We start from the raw sequence: 10,674 nt of genomic DNA on the forward strand, positions 1-10,674 counted from the left end.
TTATTAGATTGAGTTGTTTTTATATATCACATGATTGATCTAATTATAGTTTTGAATTTCAATTCGCAAAAGTGGTATATAGGTTTTAACATAAAGATATATGCATTAGCACTGTAACTGTAATTACAAATTAGATTTTGTATAATATATAGTTTTCATTATCAAGTTTCACAACATAATTGCAATAGATTATGTATAGATTTTGTTATCATGATTCACAACATAATTGCAAAAAACAAAATTAGAACCATGAATCTAATTACGTAATCCAATTCCTAGGTTACCTTTGATCAAAATCCAATGACATCTTGGCATAAATTGTTCACATGTGTCTCCAAAGAACAATTGTCCGGATAATTGTTCAAGGGATAGAAACCGTAATTTCCAATTATAAATGCTAAAGCATGACCTCATCTAGATACACTCTCTTTGTCCTCGTGAGCTTAGCTCAACTGGTAAGGACAATACATTATACATGTAAGATCCGCGGTTCAAATCCCGACCACCATAGAACTTACTAACTTAATAGGCAAATGTTTCCATATACACGACCCCTCTTGGAGAAGGGATGCTAGAAGTTCAAAGACACGTCCACCAATAATGCAATAGATCATATGGCTAGTGCAGATCAATTAACGACTGTACTGGGGAGTGGGCCCACAAACTCTTCCCTAACCTCGATCAATCGAGAAGGTGGTTGTTCATCCATGAAAACAACAACATCCCTAAACGGGTAATAAACAGAGAATAACAAAAGTGGTATATAAAAAATAGGACAAAAATCTAGTAAAGAGCCCAAATGCCTAGAAGATAGGTACACACACAATCCAACGAACCCAAAACAGGGTCTTAAATCAGATTGCAAAAGAAAAAATGTGTAAAAAGTTGCAAGCATTAAACAAACTAGAGATGAGCTTGAATAATCAATCATGCCCATCTTTTGACACATGCAAATGAATCAACCGCTAATACGAATAGATTCACGTACCAAAAACCCTATTCACAACAAGCTTAACCTCGACTTTGAGCCTAATCAACGACGATAGAACTACCGGTGCGGTGATGGCAACTGAAACACCTCTTGCAAACAACGAATCTCAACATATCTAAAAAGAACCAAAGATCAAAGGCAAGAAAAAACAACCAACACACGTAAGCAGCAACACCTTCCAAGACGAACCCTATCCTTCGATATATTCAGAACATGATCTAGCAACACACCAACAAGCCGCCACTAACACCGCTCATAGACAATATGTACGTCGCTTCCATGTTTTTCATAACCCCAAACCTTGAATATTAATGAAAAATATTATAAGATGGTGGTAAATTTAAAATAGTAGTTCTATATGTCCCGATTTATAACATAGCGGATTTATCATGTAGTCCCGTGTTAGATTATCATTTGGCGGAAAAAACGGATGGTGGGATTTAAAATAGGGGTTCTACTACAATAACTAATATAAGAAATACAAATATTGAAGACAAATTCGTGTGAAAGGTTTTCGCGATAAGAAACATTCCTCAATTTCAAATATTATAAAGAAAAAATATGGCTGATCCTACCTGTGGTGTTCATTCTTGTAAAATTGCTTTCTTGAAGATCAAAAGAAAAAAACCACTAAGAACCCAAGATGTGTAGTCCTCACTTTCTACATATTGTTCTATGTTAGATTTCACCTTTTCGATTACTAGGGTTTTGGACTCACTTTCTCCATACCTTATTCTACGGAACTTGACACAAATAACTAGGTTGCTCCACTTTAAAATTTTGGATCCCAATCAAACCAAAAGAATTTAACTTAAAATCCCAACTTTGATTAAAACAGTAAATACATAATCCCAATCTTTTTACATCTTATGTTTATTTTTTTATTTATTTATAATTTAAAAACTTTGACATACACTTCTTACAAGTGAGAAATATAATTCCATAAAATATTTGTCAATTAAAAAAAATTCTAATAAAATCTATGTGCAACAAAAATATTATTAATTTGGTTTTCAGATATTATTTAAACAAATAATTGTTTAGAACAATTTACAAAAATATGATTCGTCCATTTACATATGAGAAAATGTGAATTATAGTAGGCACTGAACAAAGCAAGTTCATAGATTCACTCTCAGTGTTTTTGTCTATCTCTTTTGTGTATCTCTACTTCACTTATGAAATTTAATGAAGTCTTTGCGCAACATATGAGATTTGAATTGGAAGCAAAAATTGATAGTATATATATATGTTAACTTGGATTTTGGTGGAAAAAAATTACATGCTTGAAACTTTTGTCATCTACTTATATATCATGTAAATATGAATAAGGTGAAAAGATCAAGAAGAGCATACTCTTTAAATCTTCAAACCCATTGGTACCATTGCATATTACATACTCATTTCCCCGTTGCACCCATTTTGCTATAGAAATTCCCACAACAATTCCTACCAGATTTAGAACACACCTCTAACACAACAAAGTGGTTTTTGTATAAAAAAGTTTTTTTTTTTTCTAAAAAATTATTAAACAGACGGACCCTGAGACCTAAATGAAAATAAATTTGACCATACAGAACTCTAATTATAAGGGGTCTATTTTCCTACGAACTAGAAGTTTAAGACAAAAATAAAAACATAATCTAGTTTGTAATTAAAATCTGGGAAAACTATAAGGCAATAGTTATAGTTATTATACATAAACCAAAACAACAACAATAAAAGATGTCCCAAAGAAAAGACTTCCCATCATTCCGTCCAATTGAAATTAATACATTTATTTTTAGCAAAGAAATTATCCCCATTTTCAAGGACATATTAGCCATGAATCAAAAATTTCTTCCTTCAGCCTCCATTTTTCATCATTAATTGAAATGATATCCCCTTTTATTGCAAAGTGGGCATACATTCTTTACAGCTAGGAGCCAGTCTTTGATGCAACTCATGTGGAATCTATGTGCACAGTCCAGTCTTTCAATTTCTTCACCAGCATCAAAATTTTCCTGATATTACATCAAATTTGTTAGAAAATACATGCATAGTCTTTCGATCTAACGAAAGAGTGTATATAGAGCGCGATATAAATTGAAAATGAATTGAAGTGACATGCATTCGTTAAGTTAACCTAATGTTAAAAAACCTAATTACCAGACAAATGCAGCACGATTGTGTATTTTCGGGATTGTCATCCCCAAATTCAAGATTCTCATGACGGATATTGGTCATCGTTGCCTCTACATTGCGTATCCACCGGTTGGTAAGGTTCTGCAGCCAACGTGGCTGTATATATTTTTATTTGTACAGAAGAATTCAATTAAAATCAAGGAATTGATCTAACAATAAAAAATACACTATGTCAAATATTTATTTGTTTACTACTTAAAAAATACACTATGTTGAATACCTCGTTTTGAGCATGATAATTTGATTGCTGAAGATGGGGTAACACAGGTTGGTTTGGACCATTAATTGGTTGAGGAAGATGGCGTAACACAGCATTATAGTAATCTATTGCCATACGATCCTAAAAAACTCGTTGGCAAATACCAAATAATTGATTAGAAGTTGATGACGAGAGAAAACTACAATTAGGATTGATCTCTTACACATGTTATAACAAGAGTAACAAACGAATTAATAAATCTATAATAGATATACATTTAATATAAAAAATGCATATATAATCATGTGAAATTATACCTGCGATCTTAAAGGTTGATTGGAGCTTTGACGTTCCCAAGCAATTTTGACCTATAATAGATGAAAACTAATGATGAAGATGAAATGATGATCACATTAAATATAACAATTTGCATCAAGGGCTTTAGAAGATTCCAATAAATACATGCCAACAACAAATTCTAAGAATTTACTTTAGAAGATTATAAATAAATAATAATCATACGTACCATATACTCCATCGTTTCTCTTACTTTAGGATCAGGAACATAAATTCGTTGAAGCTCAACATTTCCATTAATTGTTACTTGTTTTTCAACAATCTGACCAACTGGAATCTTAGTAGTTTCAACTGGCTTGTGCATGTGATGAAGACGTTCTCTTTCAGCCTTTTTTGCAGTCTCACGTAGATATTGAAAGACTGGATCATCTTCAAATAGCTCTGGGTACATAGCCGATACGTCACTACTTTTGAAGTTGCTTGAAGAACTATCTCCTTCAGTTCGACCTAGAGACATCATATCATTTTTTTGGCACACGTTAAATGACCTTCTAACATCTTAATGTCCCTGCTTAGGTCCCAAGTTTGTGTTACCATGCTCGACATGCAAGCATATCATATATATCACATGATTTGTGTAACGTAATTTTAATTTAGATATATTCGTTATAAAGATTCACAACATGATTGCAAAAAACAAAATTAGAACCATAAACCTAATTACATGACCCAAAATAAGTCGGTGGTAAATGTAAAATATTACAATTAAAAATATAGGTGATCTCACCTTTGGTGTTCATGGTTGTCAAATACTCTTTAAATCTTCAAACCTGTAAACTGGAAGGGACGTTTTTCACTTGAAACCTATGGGTAATGGTGGTGACTTGAGGTGTGTTTGTATATTGAAAAGTTTCAATTTATATAGGATGTTTCATTTCAAAAATACCCCTTTTATGTTGATTTAAACAAAATGAAACTTGGTAATTGTTAGAAACACACCTTTTCACAATTTGTTCAAAGTATTTCTGTTTATTTTTGCAGGCATTAAATTGTTTCCATCTAAGTTTGATTTTCTTTTTTATATTTCTATACAATTGTCCATTTTTTAATGCATTAATTTTCTTACAAAAATAGAGGAAAAAAATCCATCGTAAAAAAGAAAATAAAAAACTGATACCATATATCTTGTTTACCATTCTACTTGTTTGTCCATATATATGTTCAATATTTAAGAAATATCTTTTTTGAAAGAATATATATATGCAATATCATAAGAATTTATTTTCTTAACAATTTTGATTAATTTTCAAAATTATGCAATATCTTAACAATTTGTTTTCTTCCCCATTTTGGTTATTTTTCAATTTTCAAAATTTAAGGTGTAGGTTATGCATTTACCTTGTACCATTTAGCATCAATCTTCACTCTGGAAAATGCTACTGTACGACAAATTCTGTTGTCAAATTTGCACAATCAACAATATAATTGTAATTTGGTATTTTATCTTAATTTTAATTTGAGTCAAGGTGGCTAAGGTATCGTTTGGCCAGACTTTTTTTGGTCTAAAAGTTACTTTAAAACAAAGTTAAAATAAAGCTCTTTAAGGAAAAAGGTAAAACTGTTTGATTTCTTTATTTTTTTTAGTTCTAAAGTTATTTTTAAGTTAAAAGTTGTTTGGCAAAATATTGTATAAAACTTTGAATTTATTATTTTTTTTGTGGTGTCCGGGGTTCGAACCCGCGACCTTGCATATATTTATACATTGTCTATATTAACTGAGCTAAGCTAGAGAATAGTTTGTTTTTTTTTTTTTCCAATTATATTGTATAACAAATTTTGTTATAAGAATATCATATTTTTGGTGTCATTTAAAAAGATAAGAATTTATATTATATGATATTATATTTGTTACATTGTTGGTGTCATTGAAAAAGATATGTTTAGTTTTTTTAATAAGAAAAAGATATGCATAGTTTGTTACAATATAAATGTGTAAATATATAAGTATAATTTTTTTAGGCATCTATACTAGTACTTTTAATTAAAATCAAAATTTTATAAAAATAATAATTGTACGCATTACGCAACACTGAAAAAATTATAAGCATTAGCGTAACAAAAAAAGCAGACATACATACATAAAATATTACTCTAAACGCTAATGTGTGTGTATATTTGTGAGGTTGAAGAAAGGGAATAAAAATATTTGGTGTCATTCAATGACAGTATGAATAAAAATATTTGAGAGGTTGTGATAATTAAAAGATATTAAAATTAATTATATAGTGATAAAAAGATAATAAAATTCCTTCAAAAATAGATAATAAAATTAAATTGATTCTCCTTTAAAAAAAATTATATGGACCGGTTCAAAAAAAATTAAATGGAAGAGAAAAACAAATTGAAATATAACATTAAAAAATAAAAGATAAGGTTGTCTGCGTGAATTGAAGAGAAGTGCTTGTGAAATAAATTAGAGAGAAATAGTTTTTTGAAGTAGCATTCAACAATTTTTGGTTAAAACTCATTCCATTCAATTTTATGCATTCTAAAAAAAGTACTTTTTTCGAAGGTACCAGGACAAACGGTACCTAAATATACCTAAGTGCAAAGACACGTTTCCATGTTGTTTATTTTCCAAATCATGCATGTCTTTTTCTCATCTCACCATTGACATGTGGAAAGGTGGATATCCTTAGATGTGTATGATATCTCTTTGGTAACAAATTTTTTTACTGTATGTTATATATAAGAACACAAAAGCACCAATAAGCTAGCAATAAGTTTAATAATAAAGTAAATTGCTTGTAGTGTAGCAAGTCGTGCGTGAAGCCCTCCTACTAGGGATAGGCATGGTTCGATTAATCCAAAAAATCGAATCGAACCGAAATTTTGAAATGGTTCAGGAAATCGAATCGAACTGTTTGGAGCTAACCGAACTGAACTAAAGTTATGGTTTGGTTAACCATTTGCTTACCTATTAACCATACCGAACCGAACCAAAACAAATATTTTTTATCCAATGAATAAAGGGATTTGCTAGAACACACCCACTTGTTTTTATGTGAGAGTGTTTTAGCAAGCTACACCTTAGGGTGTATTTAACTATTTTTTAGTTATAACTTGCTAAAACACACATTCTAAAAATTAAGTGGGTGTATTCTAGCAAATGTCTATAGGAGTTGCTAACATACACCCACTTATTTTTTTAGAAGGAGTGCTTTAGCAACATTCACCTTAAGATGTATTTAACAACTTTTTAGTTATATCTTTGCTAAAACACACCTTAATAAAAACTAGTGGGTGTATCCTAGCAAACCCCATGAAATAAAACCACTTTTATTATAAAAAATAAAAAATTAAAATTAAAAGTTAGAATAGTTTATTTCTTCAAAAACAGCTTACTCAAAAAAACTTATTTTATGAAAAACAATTTATTACGATATCTTTTTTAAAAATAACTTATTCAAAACCGCTTATTTTATGAAAACACCTTATTTTAAGAAACAACTTATTCAAAACAACTTATTTTATGAAAATACCTTATTTTAAAAAAAAAACACCTTATTCGATAAACAACTTATTTTATGAAAAACAACTTATTTTATGCAAAACACCTTATTTTAAAAAATAGCTTATTTATGAAAAACAACTTATTTTTGAAAACAACTTATTCAAAACAACTTCTTTTATGAAAAACAACTTATTTTAAATTTTATTAAAAATAGCTTGTTACGATCTCTTTTTTGAAAACAACTTAATCAAAACAACTTATTTTATGCAAAATAACTTATTCAAAAAAACTTATTTTATGCAAAACAACTTATATTAAAAAATAGCATATTTAAAATAGCTTACTTTATGCAAAACACCTTATTTTAAAAAACAACTTATTCAAACAACTTATTTTAAAAAAACAGCTTATTTTAAAACAACTTATTTTATTCAAAATATGTTTTGATTGTTTTTTTTTTTTTTTTTTTTTTTGAAAATAAGCTGTTTTTAAAATAATATGTTTTTCATAAAATAAGTTTTTTTTTTTTAAATAAGTTGTTTTTTTTTTAATTAAGCTGTTTTGAATAAGGCGTTTTTGCATAAAATAAGCTTTTTTGAATAAGTTGTTTTTTAAAATAAGCTATTTTGCATAAAATTAGCTGTTTTTCAAATAAGCTGTTTTGAATAAGCTGTTTTTTTTTTTTAAAATAAGTTGTTTTCATAAAATAAGCTGTTTGGAATAAGTTTTTTTTTTTTTTTTTAAAATAAGATATTATAAATAAGTTGTTTTTTTTTTGAAAGATCCAACAAAGAGTTCAAGTGGTTTCCTTAAAAAAAAAAAAAAAAAACTTTTTAAGTGGTTTGGTTTGGTTCAGTTCGGTTCAAAATAGTTCGGTTATGGTTCAAGAACTGTTAATAAATTAACGGTTCGGTTCGTGAACCATTATAATGATTCTTTTATTTTTGATTCGGTTTGGTTCGTTGTTCTTTTTGTCCACCCCAACCTCGTACCATTTAGCATCACTCATTCACTGTAGTTGTCAACGACTTATGACCATATATTCATTCTCTTTAATAATCCAGTTTTTAACGCAGAAATTTGGCTTATATATAAAGAAGAGGGAAAAACCGATCATAAAAAATGTAAAAGAAATTTTTCATTCAATATCTGAACAATTTATTTTTCCCCCATTTTGCTAATTTTTCAAAATTTAGTGTGTACTATTTATCTTGTCTTTTGTAATTTTCTTATATATCTAAAAAAAAAAATCTTTACCTTGTCAGTTTTCAGTCGTGAATGAGTCAAGTGTCATTTCAAAATAGTGACACATTATTTATTATCTCTTCTAAAAAATTATTTATCAGTTAGACTATGTTTATTTCAACTTTATTTTTAATATAAAATATTAATTATCTTTATAAAAAATTGTTTAATCTTTTATAAGGCATTAGTTTAAAATGAATAAGAATATGTAAATAATTAAGTGATTTCCTTTTTATTATTTGGTCAAAAATTGAGAAAGTTGTTTGGAATCTTAAGAATAGTCCTGGAAAAGGTATCTTCTGCAATGCTTCTTGTTCTTCAACTCTCAAATTAACTCTTAAAGGTTTCTCTAACTCAGATTTGAGAGCTTGTCTTGATACAAGAAGATCCACTGCATGTTTTTGTTTCTTGTTAGGAACATCTCTTATCAGTTGGAAAAATAAGAAACATGTTGTTTCCAGATCATCCTCTAAAGTTGAGAATAGGGCATTAACACAAGCAACTTGTATGGGTCAATGGGTGCTATATCTTCTGCACACTAGTGCAAATCAGGGATACAAGACCTGTTTTTGTAGAGATTTCAGACCATTTTTACACAAAAAATGTCTGATTTTTTATTTTTATAAAAAGGTCTTGTATCCATGATTTGCACAAGTGGCAAGATTTCCATGTTCCTCATCCTTCACAAATTATCATTTACCGTTATAATGAATCAACATTGCATATAGATGCTAACCCTGTATTCCATGAAAGGAAAAAATATATTGAAATAGACGTGTTTAAGAGACAAGATTTCAACAAGCATGCTTCACCTAATACCGGTTTCTTCCAAAGAACAAGTGGCATATATATATTTACCAAATAACTTCACCTTGGACCTTTCAACATTTTACAACACAAGCTTGGCATGATTGAGATTCATTCCAGCTTGAGGGGGAATGATAAAGTTTGTGTAGACAAAGTTAGTTAGTTAACTTGCATAGGTTCTTAACTCCCTGTAACCGTTTTTTAATTATAGTGTTGTGAATTTGGACTCAAAACTCACACCAATACAAATTATGATGTGTGGAGCAAAGGAAAGTAGTAACCAATTTTAAAGTAAACACAAGCAACAACAATAATAACAACACCTAGATCTAATCTAGTAATCCAAGTGAAAAGCACAAAACCACAAGCAAAATATAAAGGGAGAGAAGAGAGGAACAAACACACCAAAGATTATTGACCCAATTCGGTCCAACTTGACCTAATCTGGGGGAGAGATTGATCTCTCCAATCCACTATCAATGAGTTCTTACAAAAAGATACAAATGGGTTACAGGAAATTAACTTCAACAATTTCATAAAGAACAACCCTAATTTCTACCCATTTTCCCAATCTCACCAATGAACAAGACACTCAATGATTTTCACTCACCCAAGGTGTTTTCAATGTTTCCCAACCCAAGAGAACTCTAATCAAAGACCCTCAACCCTAAAGTTACCTCCTTTGATTTCCCAAGTTTCTCTCTCTTCAAGCTCTCTTTCAAAATCTGCATAAGAACACTTATATAGCAGACTTCAGCTGTCAAAATCGTGTCACGTTTTCCCAAATTGTGTCACGTTTTCCCAAAATCGTGTCACGATTGAACACCCTGCAAAACAACTCTCGACATTACGAAATCGTGAAACGATTGCCAAATATCGTGTCACGATTCTTTACATTCTCAACTTTACAAATTTGAAGACATACACAACACATAGTTAGTTGTAGAACTAACTAGGGTTAGTTGACAATTATAGAGATACAAGTGCTATATATGCTCTTCCTATACTACTTGTAAAGTTAGTTTTTGTGTGAAATATTAAAATGAGAATGAAGTTTTCTTCTCCTTCAAGTTTTTTCTCTCCATCAATGGAGTTCATGTTCCTCTTTTCACAAATGCATGCACTCATGAAATTTAATAAAGTTGTTGGGTAAAATGTGATATTTGAATTGGAAGCAAAAATTGATATGCTCGAATTCATGTAATTAACTTACATATGTAATACCCTTTAGATCTAGAAATATGTGAATTTAAGAACTAGACAAAAAAAGTTGACGCCATTCGATTCAAAAAAACAATCTAAACCTTTAGGGAAGCATGAGAGATTTCTATATATGGATTTAAGGAGATGGTAGTCTATGTTAACTTGGATTTTGAATTAGATGGAAAATTTTACACATGCTCACTTTTGTCATCTACTTATATATGTCATGTAAAT

The sequence above is a fragment of the Medicago truncatula genome, chromosome 5 (genome assembly GCF_003473485.1).
Source record: "Medicago truncatula cultivar Jemalong A17 chromosome 5, MtrunA17r5.0-ANR, whole genome shotgun sequence".
Classification (NCBI taxonomy): Eukaryota; Viridiplantae; Streptophyta; class Magnoliopsida; order Fabales; family Fabaceae; genus Medicago; species Medicago truncatula.